This window comes from Physeter macrocephalus, chromosome 8 (genome assembly GCF_002837175.3).
Source record: "Physeter macrocephalus isolate SW-GA chromosome 8, ASM283717v5, whole genome shotgun sequence".
Lineage (NCBI taxonomy): Eukaryota > Metazoa > Chordata > Mammalia > Artiodactyla > Physeteridae > Physeter > Physeter macrocephalus.
In genome coordinates, this window is record NC_041221.1 from 97,970,582 (window position 1) to 97,992,855 (window position 22,274).

Consider the following 22,274-nt stretch of genomic DNA (forward strand, 5'->3'; position numbering starts at 1 on the left):
AGATTAGAAAGAGCAGGTCTAGATCCACGTTGCTATTACCAGCCATCGGCCAAAAGAGCATTGGTATTTTCTGGGGTAAGAGAGTAAACATAAAAATAAAGTAAAATAAAAATAAAATAAAATAGGTTTTTTGGTTCCAACCTCACCAAGAGACCAATCAATTACTGTTAGTTGTTCAGGATCCATTTCCACTGATGGCGAGGTTTGCACCTCCATGAAAGGCCTTTCCTGAGATCCTCATGTTCTGCCTTTTTCCGAATTATTTTTATTGTCCCCTAAGGTTCCATTGTTTTGGCCTCACAATTTTGGCCTGAACTGAGGGTGGCCTGTGTGAGCTGCTTTCATCCCAGCAGAACCCCAACTTTTTTGCTTGTGCTGATGCTCTAAGCACATCCTACCACTCTACACGCAGGGGCTCATTAAGAAGTGTTTTATCTCAGCCATGTCTCATTCCCCAAATCTCACCTTTTGTCAGTGTTGAAATCACATAGCTTTGGCTAAACTTATCCTTCTCACAGTGATGCACACATTCTTTTCTGTCACCTGTTTTCCTGCTCTAGCAGGAATTTGCTCTATTTTCTCTGGTGTTACATATTATTCCTTCTGCCCTGGGTGGAACAGGATGAAGAGGAAAACAGATAATAAAGTGAAGAACACAGAGCAGTCCAGCAAGGTAACTAGCATTGCTAAGTCAGAAATTTACCTATTGAAACTCAGCCTTCAGATCAGCCTGTTACCTAAGAACTGAATCTTTATTTTCACCACGACCATGGTCCACTTACTGCCTCTTTCCTGCTGCAGTAGCTTTGCTCTTCTTGTGGGGATTTACCCTTCAATAGTGCAACCGTCCTTCAAGTTTGAGATTCTCAAGTGATCTTACCTCCCAAACCTTAGTTATATACTCACGTTGGTCAGCTTAACTCCACCAGACGTTGGTGATCAAATTCCAAATTCTGAATCATGTTATTAGGTTGTCCTTTGGCTTTCAAACCCAATGTAGTCTGCTCATGATTCAGCCAGGACCCTGTGAGACTCCAAGGATTTCTCTTGCCTGGATCAGAGGCAGACTGAGAGACCATTCTTTAGGAACTATACCCTAAAGTTATACCTCAAAAATCTCACTAATTGAATGAAACGAAGGGCAAGAAAATATGAATATAAGGAAACATGAATCAAAGAAACAACAGACATTTCTTTCAGAGGCCTAAATTTGAGTTGGTAGAAGCCACTTCTTCTAAGCCTTCTTAGGGCTGCAGTTGTGTTGTTGGAGTTAGTTTGGGACATGAGAGCTATTTTCCAATCACTATGACCATCTTTTTGTTTTTATTTAATTTTTATTTTATTTTGGAGTATAGTTGATTTACAGTGTTGTGCTAGTTTCTGGTGTACAGAACTGATTCACTTGTGCATATATATATATATATCCATCTTTTTCAGATTCTTTTCCCATATAGGTTATTGCAGAATATTGAGTAGAGTTCCCTGTGCTATACAGTAGGTCCTTGTTGATTATCTATTTTATATATAGTAGTGTATATATGTTAACCCTAAACTCCTAATTTATCCCTCCCCCTTACCTTTCCCCTTTGGTAACCATAAGTTTGTTTTCTATGTCTGTGAGTCTGTTTCTGTTTTATAAATAAGTTCATTGGTATCATATTTTTTAGATTCCACATATAAGTGACATCATATGATATTTGTGTTTCTCTGACTTCACTTAGTATGACAATCTCCAGGTCCATTCATGTTGCTGCAAATGACATATTATTTCATTCTTTTTTAATGGCTGAGTAATACTCCATTGTATATATGTACCACATTTTTTTTATCCCTTCATCTCTCAGTGGACATTTAGGTTGCTTCCATGTCCTGGCTATGATAAATAGTGCTGCAATGAACATTGGGGTGCACGTGTCTTTTTGAATTACGGTTTTCTCAGGGTATATGCCCAGGAGTGGGATTGCTGGGTCATATGGTAGCTCTATTTTTAGTTTCTTAACGAACTTCCATACTGTTCTCCATAGTGGCTGTACCAATTTACATTCACACCAACAGTGTAGGAGGATTCCCTTTTCTCCACACCCTCTTCAGCATTTATTGTTTGTAGACTTTTTAATGATGGCCATTCTGATTGGTGTGAGGTGATACCTCATTGTAGTTTTGATTTGCATTTCTCTAATAATTAGAGATGTTGAGCATCTTTTCATGTGCTTTTTGGCCATTTGTATGTCTTCTTTGGAGAAATGTCTGTTTAGATCTTCTACCCGTTTTTGATTGGGTTGTTTGTTTTTTTGATACTGAATTGTACGAGCTGTTTGCATATTTTGGAGATTAATCCCTTGTCGGTTGCTCTGTTTGTAAGTATTTTGTGGGTTGTCTTTTCATTTTGTTTATGGTTTCCTTTGCTGTGCAGAAGCTTTTAAGTTTAATTGGGTCCCATTTGTTTATTTTTGTTTTTACTTTCATTACTCTAGCAGGTGGATCCAAAAAGATATTGCTGCAATTTATGTCAAAGAGTGTTCTGCCTGTTTTTCTCTAAGAGTTTTATAGTAACTGCTCTTACATTTAGGTCTTTAATCCATTTTGAGTTTATTTTTGTGTATGGTATTAGAGAATGTTCTAATTTCATTCTTTTACATGTAGCTGTCCAGTTTTCCCAGCACCACTTATTGAAGAGACTGTCTTTTCTCCATTGTATATTCTTGCCTCCTTTGTCAAAGATAAGGTGACCATAGGTGCATGGGTTTATTTCTGGGCTTTCCATCCTTTTCCATTGATCTATATATCTGTTTTTGTGCCAGTACCATACTGTTTTGATTACTGTAGCTTTGTAGTATAGTCTGAAGCCAGGGAGTCTGATTCCTCTAGTTCCGTTTTTCTTTCACAGGCTATTTGGTGTCTTTTGTGTTTCCACACAGATTAAAGTATTTTTAATTCTAGTTCTGTGAAAAATGCCATTGGTAATTTTAAAAATTTTTTTATTTTGGTTGTGCTGCATCTTAGTTGCAGCTGGTGAGCTCCTTTGTTGTGGCTCACCAGCTCCTTAGTTGTGGCATGTGAGCTCCTTAGTTGCGGCATGCAGTCTCCTTAGTTGTAGCACATGAACTCTTAGTTGAGGCATGCACGTGGGATCTAGTTCCCTGACCAAGGATTGAACCCGGGCCCTCTGCAATGGAAGCACAGAGTCTTAACCACTGTGCCACCAGGGAAGTCCCTGCTATTTGATAGCGATTGCATTGAATCTGTAGATTGCCTTGTGAAGTATAGTCATTTTGACAGTATTGATTCTTCCGATCCAAGAACATGGTATATCTTTCCATCTCTTTGTGTCGTCTTCAATTTCTTTCATCAGCATCTTATAATTTTCAGAGTAGAGGTCTTTTGTCTCATTTGGTAGGTTTATTCCTAGGTATTTTATTTTATTCTTTTTGATGTGATGGTAAATGGGATTGTTTCCTTAATTTTCTCTTTCTTATCTTTCACTGTTAGACTATGTCCTTCTTATTACCTCAGCCAGTTTGGAGGTTGGTGCTCCAAAAATTGCTGACTCAAAGAACATTAGGCCATGGCTAGAGCTCTAAAACTGGTCATCACTCCAAATATGTCCCCTAGCAAAGAAAAACTTAATGAGAAATAGGGAAACATCTAGGACAGTTTTTGAATATCTTACTAGATGGTGGTACCCATATTCAAGACAATATAAATGAGATAGCCATTCTGTGGGAAAATGTGGTGAGTTCAGTTTTGGTTTGTAGTATTTGAGTCATCTCTGATATTAAGAGGTAAATTTCTAGTAGGCAGTTGGATATACTGGTTTGAAGCTCAAGTTATAGAGAGTTCTGGGATAGGGCTAGAGATTTGTGAGGCAGAAGAAAAGGGTAGTAGTTGAAAGTACAAGGTGATCTTTAGATCTTCTGTAGCCTTATTACTCTGTTATTACTGCTTTTCATGTTGATGATGACTAATTTTTGCCTACCAGTTTAAACCATGATGTTAAAAATGGGCAGAGAGAATGTCCCTCATTTTTTGCATCCTCAGTGATATAATGCATTGACTCCATAGTTAAGTGTTCTATGTACAGGTTTTATTTTGAAGAGTGGTAACCAGTGCAGAAAAGGAAAGGGGAGTAGAGTATAGTTATGATGATATTGATGCAGATCTCCTCATCAGCTCCTCCCATTCCCAGGCAGATTTTATACTTTGACTTTCAGTGTCTTTGTTTAGGATTTTTTCTCATAATAGAGCTGAGAACATATTCATCACAATATTTTAAATGCCTATTAACATTAAAATTTCTAGGCCATTTCCTTTCCTATCATATTATTATATATATTATAATATTCAAACTAATATTTAAGAATCTCTGGCTTGATAATTATGATTCCACTGAAGATAGCTATTGATGTAACCACGTTTGAAGCAATTCTCAAACTTTAGTGTGTATGTCAGTCACCTGGATGCTTGTTAAGAATGCAGAGTCAACAGGTTTAAGAAAAGGCCAGGAGAATTGCATTTTTAATAAACACTCCATAAACGTGATCACCTGATCACACTTTGAGAAGAAGTGTTAAGTGTTTGGCTATTGAGGGATCCAAGGATAGGTGTAGAATGGGGTTTCTTAACCTAAGATCAAATACCCCCAAGGAGCCTATGGTCCACAAATTTGGATGGGAAAAAAGATACATCTTTATTTTCAGTAACTTCTAACTAAACCTTAGCATTAAAAAAATTTTAAATGTAGGCAACAAGCCACAGAAATAAGAGCAGTTCCTCTAACCTTAACACCAATAGAAAACACAGATGTTTTCATACCACATTAGAGTTGTTGCAAATATCTTAAAATGTTGTTTACAACCATTATTACTTTGAAATTATGGTAGTGTTTAGACTGCCATTAGATCTCATTTAATTTAATAAAGAAGCACATGTAGTGCTCTAAAATTAAATTTTAAAAAACATTTTGATAACTGTGGCTTAATAAAATTGGTTTCTTTCATAACCCTACATATTTTCAGTGCATTTAAAAATTATTATTAGATGAGGTCTATGGATTCTCTAAAATGTTAAAAAGGTCCATGGCACAAAAAAGTTTAAGAATCTTAGTGTAGAGAAGAATAGTCCCCGTATTGAAACATTAGAGAGGTGTATTACCTAATTCTATGAAGAAAAAAATGCAAGTACTTACACATCAAAAGAGATTCTTGTCCCAGAACCTGCTCCTCATTCCTGACTAACTTCACTCTCCAATATTTCTCCTCATGGACTACACATCTCCCTGGGTTCGTTTACTGCTTCCCAGTGGTTGAATGACTGTGTTTTCCATCAAGAATAACAGATTTTAATCACAGATCTCAAGTCCATTGTGAACGTTAATTAATATCTGACATCTTTTAACAAGGTAGGTAAAAACTATTATTATTGCATTAGTGAGAAAATCAGGTCTAGGCAAGTTTGGTGACTTCTTCTTAGGCCACCCAAGAAATTGTGGCTCATTTCCAGAATCAATGTTTATTCTCCTCATATGCAACCAATATTTTTGATTCACGATACACCAATCTGTTATGAAAACAACCTATTTTGCAAAATGTTTTGTTGCAAAATAAACATGGAAATAATCTTCCTTAAGTAGAAACATTTGATGGTATCAATATTCATACTACTCAATACCATTAACTTATTTGCTGGATTGTTCTCTGAAAAATAATAGATGTCCTGGTTGGAGAGGAAAAGCCCCAAACCAAAATAAACCATTAAAAACCATTATTCATTTTGAAATAAAGTGATTAGTTTCTTATTTTATTTAGAAACTTTACCCAGTAAGAGAGTCAGAGAAAAACAAAATGAACATCAGTCATCAAAATGCATTGACTTTGCTTTTGCTCTCAAGACACCACAAGTTAGTCAGCAAGGACTTTTGTCTTTCTGAGGTCAGTTTGTTTCTTATGGATTCATGTTGCTTTGATCAACGGTATTTATGTGTCTGATCTTATTCTAACTATTTTTGTTTGACAAATCCATCTAACTTGACAGGATAGTGTGAAAAATTTGAAAATTTTTTGTGAGTTGTCTTTTTAAATGGTGTTTACTTTTATTTGTTGCTTGCTGAATTTCTATTGGCCTGACAAGGAAGAGAAACAGAAGGAACACTCAAAAATGAAGGGCACAAGCGAATAAATACATAATTGAGGGGGCAGAGATAACTTCTCTTTATAGAAAAATTACAGTTAATATATGTAGAGGGAATAAGGAAAATTAAAAATCTTCGTTAGACAGACAGCACAGTTATACTTATCAGAGGCAAAAATACGTTGAAGGATGTTAAAATTAATGGGCAAAAGTTTGAGGAGAAGCAGAATATTTGTATAGTCTCAAGGTATCCCCCCTAAGATATTTATTAATGACAAGGGAATGGAATAATTACCTGCAGAAACTTGGCAGGTACCACCATGTCTCCTGGTATTATGCACTGAGCAGGACACAACACCTTTTTTATGGTGTTCTTGCCCAAAATGCATAAACTTGATCTAAACATGAGAAAGCATCAGGTGGATATGTGACAAAATAGCTCCACCGGTACTCTCTTCCAAAGTGTCAAGATCAATAAAGAGAAAAAGACACTGAGGAACTGTAACAGATTGAAGGAGACTAAGGCGACTTGACAATTAAATGCAGTGTGGGATCCTGGGTCAGATCCTGGAACAGAAAATGGACCTTAGTGGAAAAATGATCACCAGTGTAAAGTCTGTAGTTTAGTACCAATATTAATTTCTTGGTTTTGTTGACTGTACTGTGGTATGTGAAATGTTAACATTAGGGGAAGCTGAATGAGGGTATATGGGAACTCTATTATTTTTGTAAGTTTTCTGTCAATCTGAAATTATTTCAGAATTAAAATTTTAAAAATCAAAGGGGCATTTACAGCAATTTTCTAAAATGTCCATTGGTGATGGGAAAAAAGATTTTGATGGCTTTGAAATATCTAGAAAATATATCTTTCCATCTCAGTCCAATAACTCTTTACCTCGGCATGTACCGTTTGAGAATTTTACCTCTTTCAAATGCATAGAAGATCATAGCCTTTTTCTATATGAAATACTTTATTTTTTTCCTCATATGACATAGGCACTCAAAAGGTATTTTTATAAATTGTGAACAATGATTGCTGTCCTGCCCATTCCACTTTTCCCTCCTGAACTTACAGGGTTTTCATAAAGTATAAAAAGGATAAAGGAAGTGGAAAGTATTTTGCAAGTTGTAAGCATTGTACCAAGTGTAAGGTGTACTCTACTTTCCCTGTACTCTAATGATATTTCCACCTGTTTCCCAGGCTTAAAATTTCAAAATTACCTTGAAATTAAGGACTAAAGGAAAGGGAATGGGTATCAATTACCAAAACTCCAGCTAGTCATCTTAAAACATGCCCTCTTTCTTTGTTCTCACTTCTATTCTCGTGTATGCTATATGAAAGTATAGACAAAAAAAGAAGAAATTTTAGAGCAGGATAGGGCCCTAGAAATAATCTAACTCAGTGTCCCATAAATAAATCTGATTATGAGAATCACCTAGTGAGGTCATTTCAAATATGAATTTCTGGACCCCTGAAATCATAATCTATGGGAGGGACTCTAGAATATGTATTTAAATATACATTTCAGCTGGTTACTATTGGCAGGCAAATTTAGAAGCACTATCATTTTATAGATAAAGAAACTGAGACAAAATGACCAAATTTATTTTTAAAAATAGCATATACTATCTTTGATAGATATTAATTTCTGGGATATAATCTAGAATAAAAAACAATTATGTAAACAACTGTATTGCATACTTTATTAGGAGACTAAACAAAGCTGAATACAACTAATTCTTCCTTGGGAGAGGGAGGATTAAGAAAACCTCCATAGACTTTTGTAATACTGTGCCTTGTGGATAGATAGCAGAGGACACATATTTCAAGAAGAAAGTACGATATGCAGAGACACATAGATGTGCATGGCATTTTCAGGAATTAGGAGTGGCCCAGGGACCTGGAATGTGGTATGCAGCAGTGTAATGGTGAAAGATGAAATAAGAAAGGCAGACTGGGGTCAGATGTTGAAAGCCTGAGATACCTTGCTAAAAGGTTTGCTCTTATATGACACCAAAAGCACAGGCAACAAAAGGAAAACAGATAAATGAGACAGCATCAAACTAAAAAGTTTCTGTGTAACAAAGGAAACCATCAACAGAATGGAATGGCAAACTACAGAATGGGAGAAAATATTTGCAAACCATTTATTCAATAAAGGATTGATATCTAAAAAATATAAGAAACTCAAAACTCAATAGCAAAAAAACCCCCCCAAACAAATAAGTAATTAAAAAATAGGCCAAGAACTTGAATATACAGTTCTTCAAAGAAGACATACAAACGGCCAACAGATATAAGAAAAATGCATTGAATCATTACATTGTACACCTGAAACTAGTATAATGTTATGTGACAATTATACCTCAATTTCTGAGAAGACTTGCATTCAGACTATAAAGAATTCACAAAATTCAACAACAAGAAATAACTCAAAAAAAAAAGTCAAAATTTTGAACAGACACTTTACTCAAAAAGACATATTGATGGTAAATAACCATATGACAAGACACCAGTATTCATGATGAAAAATGCAAATTAAAATCACAATGAAATATATACTATACATATATATGTATAAATCGATATACCTCTATTATAATAGGAAAAAAATTCCTGACACTACCAAGTGTTAGCAAGGATGTGGAACAACTAGAATCCTCATACTTTGCTGGTAAGAATGTAAAATGGCGTGGCCACTGTGAAAAACGGTTTTATAATTTTGTTAACTTAAGCAAATCTAAACATATGCTCATATGTTTACTTATATTCCCAAATATTTATCCAAGACAACTAAAAACATATATACATAAAAATCTGTACATGAATGTTTATTTCAGCTTTAAAATTGTCAAAACTTGGAAGCAACTCAAGTGAATAAATGAATAAACAGTTTATAGTATATCTATACACTGGAATACTATTTAGCAATAAAAGGGGGAAAGAAACCATGAGGGATTCATGCAACAACATGAGTGAATGTCAAATGTATTTTGTTAAGTGAAAGAAGCTAGAACCAAAAGGCATCTTATTGTATGATTCCACTTATATGACAATTCTGGAAAAGGCAAAATTATGAGATGGAAGACAGTGGTTTGCAGGAGTGGGGCACAGGAAAGGGTTGATTACAAAGAGGCAGCGCACAGGAAGTTTTCTGTGATGGAACTTTTTGGATCGTGACTGTGATGGTATATACAGCTCTTTGCATTTATTAAAACCCGTAGAAATATACATCACAAAGAGTGAAATGTAATTTAAAATATGTAAGGTTTTATTACAGATTTCTAGTTTAATTCCTTTGTGGTTTGAAAACAGGCATTGTATGATTTCTATTTTTAAAAATTTATTAAGGTGTGTTTTATGACCCAGAATGTGATCTATCTTAGTGAATGTTTCATGTGAATTTGAGAATTTGTATTCTGATATTGTTGGATGAAGATGTCAATTTTATCTAGTTGATTGATGGTGGTGTTGGGTTAACTGTATCCCTACTGATTTTCTGCCTACTAGTTCTGTCCATTTCTGAGAGGGAGTGTTGAAGTCTCCAACTATGATAGTGGAGTCATCTATGTCTCCTTGCAGTTCTATCAGTTTTTGCCTCATGTAGTTTGATGCTCTGTTGTTAGGTGCATACACGTTCATGTTTTTTGTCTTCTTGGAGAATTGACCCCTTTTTCATATGTAATGTGCTTATCTCTGATAACTTTTCTCATCTTGAAGTCTCTTCTGTCTGAGATTAATATAGCTATTCCTGCTTTCTTTTGATTAGTGTTAACATAATATATTTTTCTCTATCCATTTACTTTTAATCTAATATTCTTTGTATTGAAAGTAGGTTTCCTGTAGACAACATGTAGTTGGGTCGTGTTTTTTGATCCCCTCTGACAATCTCTGTTTTTTAATTGGTGCATTTAGATCATTGACATTTAAAGTGATTTTTGTTATAGTTGGATTAATATTTACCACATTCATTACTATTTTGGGTTGTTTACAAGTTTTGACAATTATAAAGCTGAAATAAACATTCATGTACAGGTTTTTGTGTGCACGTAAGTTTTTAGTTCTCTTGGGTAAATTTTTGGGAATAAGATCGCTACTACCACATAACTATAACTTTTGTCAGATATTTACTGTGAGAATCTAGTCAAACTCCTGGAGGGAAATCTCACAATATTGTAAATATTATAAATTAATTGCCTTGGAGTTTTCAGTTCTCAGAGTTGATTGCTCTCAGCTGCTAGCAATTTGTCAATTACAGTTCAGGCTTTGTACCCCAGTACTAGTTCCTGAGGCAGTTTCCACTCACCAGGCTCTGCTCTGGTAAGCCACTGCTCGCTATATTCACCTGTCTATCTCTCAGATCATGGGGTTATCAGTTTCCCTGTGTCCTCCCCTCTTTTATGGATCCAAGAAGAGTTGTTGAGTTTTCAGTGTGTTCAGCTTTTTACTTGTTATTGGATGGAGTGGCAACTTCCAAGTTCCTTACATGCAGAACTGGAAACTGGAACTAAAAACATGTAAATTTATTAAAAGTCAAGCAAGATAAGGATCTAGAAAAGACTTTTGGATTTTTTAAGTAATGTATGTCGTTGGTGACTGAGCTATTTTGATGAACTGGGGTTCACTGAAACCTAACAGCATTATGTTTAAGAGGAAGTGAGGTGTGTAAGTGAAAACACGTAGCGTAGATAACTCTTTCAAGAAATTTAACTATAAGGGGGAGAAGGGAAATAGTTGGATGAGAATGTAAGTCCATAAAAATTTTAGGGCTTTCCTGATGGCGCAGTGGTTGAGAATCCACCTGCCGATGCAGGGGATACGGGTTCGTATCCTGGTCCGGGAAGATCCCACATGCTGCGGAGCGGCTAGGGCCGTGGGCCATGGGCGCTGAGCCTGCACGTCCGGAGCCTGTGCTCCGCAATAGGTGAGGCCACAACAGTGAGAGGCCCACATAACGCAAATAAAAAAAAAAAAAAAAAAAAATTGTTTTTTTATTGGAGATCAATTAGAAATAAAACTAATAAAATATGCAAATTATAGAGAAAATATGAGAAAATTATAGAATTTAATAAAAGACATAAAATATCCAAATAAGTAGATACATCATGTTCACTGAAGGGATAGCTTAATGTTATAAAAATTTTCAATGCTCTCTGAATTTATAAATCAAACAATCTCAAAAATAATGCTAATAGATTGTTTTTGTGGACTTTACCAAATAGATTCCAAAATTCATTAGGACAAGCAAATGTATAAGAATGTCAAAAAAAATCTTTTGACAACAGATGGTATGACAGATGGATGGATAAAGAAGATGTGGTACATATATACAATGGAATATTACTCAGCCATAAAAAAGAATGAAATAATGCCATTTGCAGCAACATGAATGGACCTGGAGATTGTCATACTAAGTGAAGTAAGTCCGACAGAGAAAGACAAATATCATATGATATCACTTAATGATACAAATGAACTTATCTACAAAACAGAAACAGACTCACAGACTTAGAGAGAGAACTTATGGTTACCAGGGGGGAAGGATGGGGGGAAGGGATAGTCAGGGAGTTTGGGATCAACATGTACACATGGCTATATTTAAAATGGATAACCAACAAAGACCTACTGTATAGCAAAAAAAGAAAGTAATTTTTTTTTGTGGCTGCTTTCAAGATTATTAAATATTTTTGTCTTTAGTTTTCAAAATAAATAAATAAATAAATACATTATAAAAGAAAGAATGTCAAAAGAATCTTTGATGTTGGGAATTGCCTCATCAGTTTTGAAGACACATTATAAAGCTGTATTAATAGAAACAGTTTGGTACTAGTGCAGGAATAGATATCCAAAACTGAGATATAAATGGAGTCCCTTCAGGAAGAATGCTAAAACTCTGCCAATAGGGTATATTGTAAATCCTTCTCTTTGCCTTCCTGGAAGTGACTTGGGGTTGTTTACCCAGGTGTCTGTGTACTGAAATGAGGGAAACATTCAGGTTTTTTCTAAACATTATATTCATTTATTTTTTTATTTTTTGTTTTTGCTTTTTTTTGGCTGCATTGGGTCTTCGTTGCTGTGTGTGGGCTTTCTCTCATTGCGGTGAGCGGGGGCTACTCTTCCTTGCATGTGCGGGTTTCTCATTGCGGTGGCTTCTCTTGTTGCGGAGCATGGGCTCTAGGCACCCGGGCTTCAGTAGATGCAGCACGTGGGTTCAGTAGTTGCGGCATGCGGGCTTCAGTAGTTGTGGCTCGTGGGCTCTAAAATGCAGGCTCTGTAGTTGTGGCGCACAGGCTTAGCTGCTCTGCAGCATGTGGGATCTTCCTGGACCAGGGATCAAACCATGTCCCCTGTGTTGGCAGGCAGATTCTTAACCACTGTGCCACCAGGGAAGTCCTTCCTCATTTATTTATTTATTTTTTGGCTGCATCAGGTCTTAGTTGTGGCTTGCAGGCTTAGTTGCCCCGCGGCATGTGGGATCTTAGTTCCCCGACCAGGGATCGAGCTGGCTTCCATTGCATTGCAAGACAGATTCTTAACCACTGGACCACCAACAAAGTCCTCATTCAGATTTTTTGAAATTACTAGGATAGGCTTGGAGTTGATGCTAATTCCTGGGGATCCCAAATATTCTATGGTCAAATAGGCAGAGTGAGGATTTATAGAGATTAGATGAAAAATGGAGCTTTGATCTGATTCCTTCTAACAGTAGGCCCAGTGGGTCCACACATACAGCCATAGAGTGATTCTCTCTGTACCTAAATTTTACTTGAATTTATATTTCCTAACAAAACATTTGCAAACCAGCAGACTCTTCATGCCGGCTCCCTGAACTGTGGAACAAGGGCTTATATGATAGAAAGGGCCAAGTGGAAACCACTGTAATTGCCCTGCTCAACCAAAATATTAAATCAAATTCAGTACTGCATCCCTGAGGAGGTCTGTGGAAATTAATGTCACCCTGCACGTCTTGAGAGAAGCAAAAGTGTTGACTTGGCCTGTCCACATGGTGGTGGGGTTTTGGAGAGTGGTAGAGTATTTCCTAAAACTTAATCAGTTGGTGATGCTAAATGCTGCAGCTTTTATAGATGAAGTCTCCTTACTGGAGCAAAACCACAGTCTCTGACAACTGGTATACAACTATTGCTCTGGCAAATACTTTATTCTCTCTATATCAACCAAGAAGCAATTGGCTTTCACATGGTTAGGCCAACAAAACATATCCACTGTTTCTTTCAGCTCTAGGGCTCTCTGTCATTATCTAGGGTACAGAATCTATGAAATCATGCTAGTAGACCTGTGAGGCAGGAAGTAGTAAAAACCTGGAAGTTTTAATAAGATATATACGTGCCAGAATGTAGGAGATAAACGCTATGAAAATTTGGTAGGTTTCTAGGGCTCCAGGGGCCTGGGATATACTGAGATCTCTTCAAAGTAAAAGTTGAGTTAATGTATCTTCCACCTGCTAATGTTAAAAAAGAGATCCAGTGCTTTGTGGGGCTCTTTAGGTTCTGAAGTCAATATATGCCTCGTTTCAGTGATTTACTTTGTACATTTACTGAGTTTCAAATGGGGTTCAGAGCAAAAGAAGGCTCTGAAGCTGGTCCAGGATACAGTACAAGCTATTCTACCATTTAGGCCATATGAAGCAGCAGGTCTGTGGTTTTTTTAGGGCTATTCTAAGGAGCTTCTGCCAGCCCCCCATAAGAGAATGACAATGCATTGCACTTAGGATTTTAAAGCCAAGCCATGCAGAGATCTATTCTCCTTTTGCAAAATGGCACCTTTCTTGCTACTTAATGCTGGTTGGGACTAAATACCTAATTATGGGGCAGCAAATGACCAGACAATCTGGGATGACTGTAATGAACGGGTGTTATCTGATCCACAAAGCTCTAAAGTTGGTTATGAACAGCAGCACTCCATCATAAAGTGATAGTGGTGTGAGATTGAACTCAAAGATATATTGAATATATAATTTGCATGAGTTGAAGTTCAGACTCTCATGACACCTACTACCATTGAATTGTTGCCTCTCCTTCAACTCACATCTATGACCTCATGGGAAGTTCCCTCTGACCAGATGACTGAGGAAAAGAAATTCAGGCCCAGTTTACACATGATTCTTTATGATATGCTGCCACAGATGGAAGTGAATTGCTGCATTATTATGGCCAAACTAAGGGGTGTTCTGATTGATAGTAAGGAAATGAAATACTTCCACTGAGCAGAACTTCAAGCGGTATATCTGCTTGCCCACTCTGTCTGAAAGGAGAGATGACCAGAGATATAGATCACATGGGCAGTGGCTAGTGCTCGATACTGGATATTCAGGGACTTGGAAGATACAATATTGGAGGATTAGAGACAAGGAAATCTAGGAAGAGGCAGGTAGATGTAACCCTTAGAATGAGGACAGAATATGAAGATTTGTCTCATGTGAATTCCTATCAAAAGTCACCAACTGGAATCTTGCAATTGCCAGCTAGAAAATATGACAAATTATGTGGATAACTCTCAGCCTCTCTCTCTAGCCACCCAGTGCTTACCTAAGGGCTTATAAACAAAGTGACATGAGAGCAGGGATCGAGGTTATGCATGGGCTCAAAATCATGAACTTACTCTCATCAAAGCTGATCTGATTGCCACCACTGCTGAGTGCTTGACTGGCCAATAGGGTAAATCAGGGTCGAATCTCTGAAATGCCAACAATCCCCTGGGATACCAGCTAGCAATCTGGTGGCAGGTTGATTTCCTTGCATATATCCTTATTTTGGATAAATGTCCAAAATGTCTTCCTTGCCTGAAATGTCCCTATCAGCACCACTATCAGTGAACTTACTAATACTCTGTTCACTATTGTGGTATCCCTTATAACAGTGTGGGGAACAAGTGTGACCCTAGGGCTCTTTAAAATTCTCAGGGAGTCTATGAGGTCAAAACTGTGTTGTTGTTGTTTTTTAAATTTTAATTTTATTGGAGTATAGTTGATTTACAATGTGTTAGGTTCAGGTGTACAGCAAGGTAATTCAGTTATACATATACCTATATTCATTCTTTTTTAAATTATTTTCTCATATAGGTTATCACAGAATATTGAGTAGAGTTTCCTGTGCTATACAATAGGTCTTTGTTGATTATTTATCTATCTTATATCTATCTTATATATAGTAGTATGTGTATGTTCATCCCAAGTTCCTGGTTTATCACTCCCCCCCACCATGTTTCCCCTTTGGTAACCATAAGTTTGTTTTCGATATCCGTAAGTCTGTTTCTGTTTTGTAAATAAGTTCATTTCTATCTTTATTTTTTAATTAGATTCCACATATGAGTGATATCATAGGATATTTGTCTTTCTCTGTCTGACTTACTTCACTCTATATGACAGACTCTAGGTCCATCCACCTTATCATATGACATTTGTCTTTCTCTTTCTGACTTACTTCACTTAGTATCATAATCTCTAGGTCCATTCATGTGGCTGCAAATGGCATTATTTCTTTCATTTTTATGGCTAATATTCCATTGTACATATGTACCACATCTTCTTTATCCATTCCTCTGTTGATGAACATTTAGGTTGCTTCCATATCCTGACTATTGTAAATAGTGCTGCAGTGAACATCAGGGTGCATGTGTCTTTTTGAATTATGGTTTTCTCAGGGTGTATGCCCAGGAGTGGGATTGCTGGGTCATATGGTGGCTCTATTTTTAGTTTCTTAATGAACTTCTATACTGTTCTCCATAGTGGCTGTACCAATTTACATTCACACAAACAGTGTAGGAGGATTCCCTTTTCTCCACACCCTCTTCAGCATTTATTGTTTGTAGACTTTTTGATGAAGGCCATTCTGACCGGTGTGAGATGATACCTCATTGTAGTTTTGATTTGCATTTCTCTGATAATTAGTGATGTTGAGCATCTTTTCATGTGCTTTTTGGCCATCTTTATATCTTCTTTGGAGAAACTTATTTATATCTCCTGCCCATTTTTGATTGGCTTGTTTGTTTTTTTGACATAGAGCTGCATGAGCTATTTGTATATTTTGGAGATTAATCCCTTGTCAGTCACTCTGTAAATGTTTTCTCCCATTCTGTGGGTTGTCTTTTCATTTTATTTATTGTTTCCTTTGCTGAGCAGAAGCTTTTAAGTTTAATTGGGTCCCATTTTTTTATTTTTGTTTTTATTTTCATTACTCTAGGAGGTGGATCTAAAAAGATAATGCTACAGTTTATGTCAAAGAATGTTCTGCCTATGTTTTCCTCTAAGAGTTTTATAGTGTCCAGCCTTACATTTAGGTCTTTGATCTGTTTTGAGTTTATTTTTGTGTATGGTGTAAGGGAGTGTTCTAATTTCATTCTTTTACATGTAGCTGTCCAGTTTTTCCCAGCACCACTTATTGAAGAGACTGTCTTTTCTCCATTGTATATTCTTGCCTCCTTTTTCATAGATTAATTGACCATAGGTGTGTGGTTTTATTTCTGGACTTTTTATTCTGTTCCATTGATCTATATTTCTGTTTTTGTGTCAGTATCATATTGTTTTGATTACTGTAGCTTTGTAGAATAGTCTGAAGTCAAGGAGTCTGATTCCTCTAGCTCCATTTTTCTTTCTCAGGACTGCTTTGGCTATTCAGGGTCTTTTGTGTTTCCATACAAATTAAAAAATTTCTTGTTCTAGTTCTGTGAAAAATGCCATTGGTAATTTGATAGGGAATGCAATGAATCCGTAGATTGCCTTGGGTAGGATAGTCATTTTGACAATATTGATTCTTCCAATCCAAAAACATGGTATATCTCTCCAACTGTTTGTGTCATCTTTGATTTCTTTCATCAGTGTCTTATGGTTTTCAGAGTACAGGTCTTTTGACAAAAATGTGTTTTAATAGAACTAAGACCTTGTTTGCCATTTTCTTTGTGTTCATTTATACTGATGGTACAAAAGCAACGGTAGGTAACACCTCTGACCCTTAGCATGAATCAAGGAAGGGACACCAAACTGGACTAAAAGTCATAGGATTCTTCACCACTAGGCACTCACAGAAAAAATTTTACATCAAGAATATGTAAATATTCAAGATAACATAGTAAAAATGTTTAATTTTATTAAAGTTTGACCCTCTAGGATATGTCTTCTTAATAGTCTGTGTAATAAATGAGAAGTCATGCATATAGCATTTTTTCTTTTTTTTTACATACCAAAATATAATGTTTGTCTTGTGGAAAAGCACTTGTATGACTGTGTAAACTGCAAGCTGAACTAGCTGCTTTTTTACTTGAAAGAACAATTGACAGACAAATTACAATTATTTAGACTTTTGTACTTGGCTGATATTTTCTCAAAAATAAATGAAGTGAGCCGGTCACTTCAAGGGAAATAATTGACGTTATTTTGTTTTCAGTGAAAAAATTCAAGCTTTCAAATAAAATTTAGAATTTTTGAAAACTATCCACCTCTGTGAGCTTGGAAGCTTTGCAATAAAAATTTTAAATACTATAATGGTGATATTAATTAATGTGATTTATTTTTGATACTGTATAATGAAATGTGTCATCATTTGGAAGGTCTGAATAACTCAGTGAACCAATTTTTTTGAAATGTTTGAAGCATGATGTTACAAAATCATGCATGCTAAAAGGTTCATTTAAAGTGCAAGATAGACCAGTAGTTTTAATGTAACACAGTACATTAAATAACAAATTTAAACAAAAGGCAAAAAACAAATTGAGAAAACTATCTCTAGCACATAGTAACACTTTGTCAGAAATAAAAAGCACTTTATGTTAATACGTATAACAGATCATTGAGCTGTTTCTACTTGTTGAGGTATAAAAATGAAATAGTTTTTTTTAAAAAAAATCATTGCTTGAAAATGTGCTGTGTTGAATTTTCTTTTTTTATCCCTTAACACTTTCTTGCACAGATTCCAAAACCTTATAGTCACTTTGTTATTAAATGAGTCCTGAATAGTTTAAAACCACAACCTCATATCCCCAACTTTAGTACCTCTGAAAGATGTGTCTCTGGCTAGTGGGAGTGACTTCAGGGAATGGGTGTAGGGAATTGAGGAACTACTCCAAAAACTGTAAAGTGTTTCAATAACAACAACAACAACAAAAATTACTCTGAATCCTAGTGTCTCTGCTCCCCAGTCTAGTGCTTTATCTGGGGCGGCAGATAGGGCGTGGGAGGAGACTGGAAGAAATAGGGTTGTTTCTATAGCCTCTTTGTACCTTAGAGGGAGGGAGAATTGTCTGGTCAAAACTTTTGGTGACATTTTGGCATGGTGTATCTCTTTAGCATGTAGGATAGTTTGTACCTCTGAACCTCGACTTCAAACCTGAACCTAGATTCCAGATAGTAGACATCCTATTTTATGAGAAAAATACTAATACTACAGTAGAAAAATGACCAAAGAGCTTAAACAGAAAATTCCCAGGAATATGGAAGACTTACATTTACCATTTCAGATAATTAAAAAATTATTAGACTAATATAATAATTTTACATATTATATTACCATTAAAAATTGTAATACCAAAATGTTTCAAGGCTGTGGTGTAGTAGGCACTTTTCATTCACTGTTAATGGGACTTTAAACCAGAATGGCCAGGTGTGAAGAACAATTTGATGACCTGTGTCAGGAAACACAGATACATCCATACTCTCTGATGTACTAAGTCTCTTTCCAGTAATCTACTCAAGAAAATGATCTTAGGTGCTATCAAGGGTATATGAGTAAAGATAATCTTCATGAAATTATAAGAGTACAGATTGCAACCACTTAAATGACCATAAAGAGGAATTGTTAAATTCTGCTGTAACCATATGATTGAAATATTATATAGCCAAGAAAGACAAATACTGTATGTTTTCACTTATATGTGGAATCTAAAAAACAAAACACATGAACAACTATAATAAAACAGAAACAGACTCACAGACACAGGAATAAAATAGTGATTGCCAAAGGGGAGAGAGGCGGGGGAGGGGTGAAATAGGTGGTGAGGATTTAGAGGTGCAAACTACCAGCTATAAAATAAATGAGTCATAGGAATGTAAGTTATAGCACAGGGAATATCGTCAGTATTTTGTAATAACTTTTTATGGTGTGGAATCTAAGAATATCAAATCACTATGTTCTACACCTGAAACTAATATAATATTATAAGTCAATTATACTTCAATAAAAAAGAAATATTATATAGCCATATTAGTCAGAGTTGTCCAATAGGATAGATAGATAGACAGATAGGTAGATAGATAGATAGTTACTTAAGTCTACAGTTGACCCTTGAACACTGCAGGGGTTAAGGGCATCAACCCCCCAGCAGTAAAAAATCTGTGTATAACTTTTGACTTTTTTTATAACTTTTCCCCCAAACTTAACTAATGGCCTGCTGTTGATCGGAAGCTTTACCGATAGCATGAACAGCTGATTAACACATATTTTGTGTACGTATTATATACTGTATTCTTACAACAAGGTAAGCTAGAGAAAAGAACATGTTATTTAAAAAATCATAAGGAAGAGAAAATACATTTACAGTACATATATGTATTTATTGAAAAAAATCTACACATAAGTGGACCCTCATAGTTCAAACTGTGTTGTTCAAGGGCCAACTCTGTTTGTTAGTTGGGAGAGAATATCATCAAGTCACTAAAATTATTTATTGAATACTTTCACATAATTAATTGCTTACTTAAGGAATACCAAAAGCTATAGTTTGTTTAGAGTCTAGAATAAAGAAGAGAACATACGTATGCAAGTTATTGGTAAATACCCACAGGGTATAAGGAACTGTCAGTATTAAGAACGCAGGAAATGCTATAGGAGTTCAGATTCCAAGGAATGATTGTTTTTACAAGGGACAGAGGCAGCAGAGGAAGTAAGATGTAATTGGGCTTCTGAAAAAGAATAGAATTTTTTTAAAGAAGAAAGAAGGAAGAAGAGAAATAGAAGCAGAAGAAACAGTATTAAGAGAAGTTTGAAATTTACTAGACAGTTGTATAAATTTCCTAGGGCTGCTGTAACAAAGTACCAAAAACTGGGTGTCTTGAAACAATAGAATTTTATTGTCTCATAGTTCTGGAAGGTAGAAATCCAAAATCAAGGTGTAGCTAGGGTCATGCTCCCTTTGAAACCTCTAGGGGAATCCTTCCTTGCTTCTTCCTACCTCTGATGGTTTGCCAGCAACTTTTGGCATTCCTTTGCTTGTAGTACATGCATCACTTCAATCTCCCATCTTCATGTGGTATTCTCCTTGTGTCCATATCATCCTTCTTCAGTTCATGTCTGTCTCTGGGTCCAAATTTTTCCTTTTTAGAAGGATAACAGTCATACTGGATTAAGGCCCATCCTAATGACTTCAGTTTAACTTGATTGCCTCTGTAAAAATCCTGTTTCCAAATAAGGTCACATCTGAGGTACTAGGACTTTGACATATCATTTTGGGGGGCACGATTGAACTCATGACAGCAGTTTTATGGAACAATGATTTGGAGTAACATAATAAGTTTGAAGAGAGCTGCTAAGCCATGAATTCTAGACTGAGGAAATTAACTTTTAAAAAAATAGGTAAATAGGTGATGAAGAGCCACTGAAAATGTTCAAGAAGTGGGACTGAACTCAAGCATCTCTTTCACTTCCCTGTCAAGCTTCCACAGAAATGACAGGAAAGCTTTGTTTTTTTCTTGTTGTTGTTGTTTTGTTTGTTTGTTTTGGTAATGAAACCATAACATCACTCTTAAGTAGGTAAGATATGAGGTAGAAAGCAAACGCTGTCAGATTGACCAAGAAAGAACAGAGAAAACAGCCTCATGGGATGGTGAAGGAAGCTCTGTTCTCCTTAGGAGAGCTCTGGAGAAGCTCTGGGCTGAATTCATGCAAAACAAAACAAAACAGAACAAGTGGGACATGGAGAAATCTGCAATGTTTTATGTATAAAAGATGCCAAAAATTTCTATGAACTGGAAAGTCTATTCAAAATTTGCACTGTTGACTCTGTCCAGTGACTAACTGTGGTGACTCATCGCATAAAACCTATAATGAGTTTAATTTTCACAGACCACATGTTGAGTAATTGTCCTTGATATATGGCTTTATTATGACATCATTCTCATTTAAGAGCAACTTTATTTCTGGAAAACTTCACTCTGTAAGAATTATTTATCTATAGCTGTTTTGCTTTAAATCAGTGCAAAATTCTCTCATCAAAATAGTAAATACCTTGTTGAAGACGCTATCACTGCAAATCCAACTTAATTATATTCTCAAAGTTTTAATTCTTTATGTAAGTTCACACTTGAGAGGGCAAAGTACAGAGTCAAATTTTTATAGAGGCTTAACTGTTCTCCAACATGAGGTGTGAACAATCAAAATTCCAACTTTATGCACTTATCACTGAAGCAGTCACAATAAGTTGACTTTAAAAGTCAACAAATCTTAAAATGAAAACTAGTTTAAATGTAATATTGGGGCTTCCCTGGTGGCGCAGTGGTTGAGAGCCCGCCTGCCGATGCAGGGGACACGGGTTCGTGCCCTGGTCCGGGAAGATCCCACATGCCGCGGAGCGGCTGGGCCCGTGAGCCGTGGCCGCTGCGCCTGCGCGGCCGGAGCCTGCGCTCCGCAACGGGGAGAGGCCACAACGGTGAGAGGCCCGCGTACCGCAAAATAAAAAAAAGAAAAAAGAAGGAGGTGGAGAGTAACTTCTATTTCTGGCAGTATGGCAGAGTAGATGAACAGAAAAACTCCTCCTAGGATAAAATGCCTAAAAATGCTTAATTTAACTAAAATTTTAAAACTATTACCCTTTTAAACCTTGGTAGCGCTGAGGGTAAAGGAGGACAAACGATGTAAAAGCCAGAGGCAGGATCGCACATGGTTGGGTAGGGCGGGAACTGTGCTCGTCCGAGGACATCTGCCTGAGTTTGGTGGCCCAACCTGGTCTGTAAGAAGCATCCGGGGGTGGGCACCCAGACAAAGCCCAGGACATCTGATCAGATCTGCCACGTGCTGCCCTGGGGCTCCGGGGAGAGGTGGAGAAGTCTTTTAATCACAAGCCAGCAGGTGCACAATTTGCAACCAGAATCCCAGCTACCTGTGTAACCTGGAAGTCCCCAAACTGAAAATCTAATGTGTAGTGG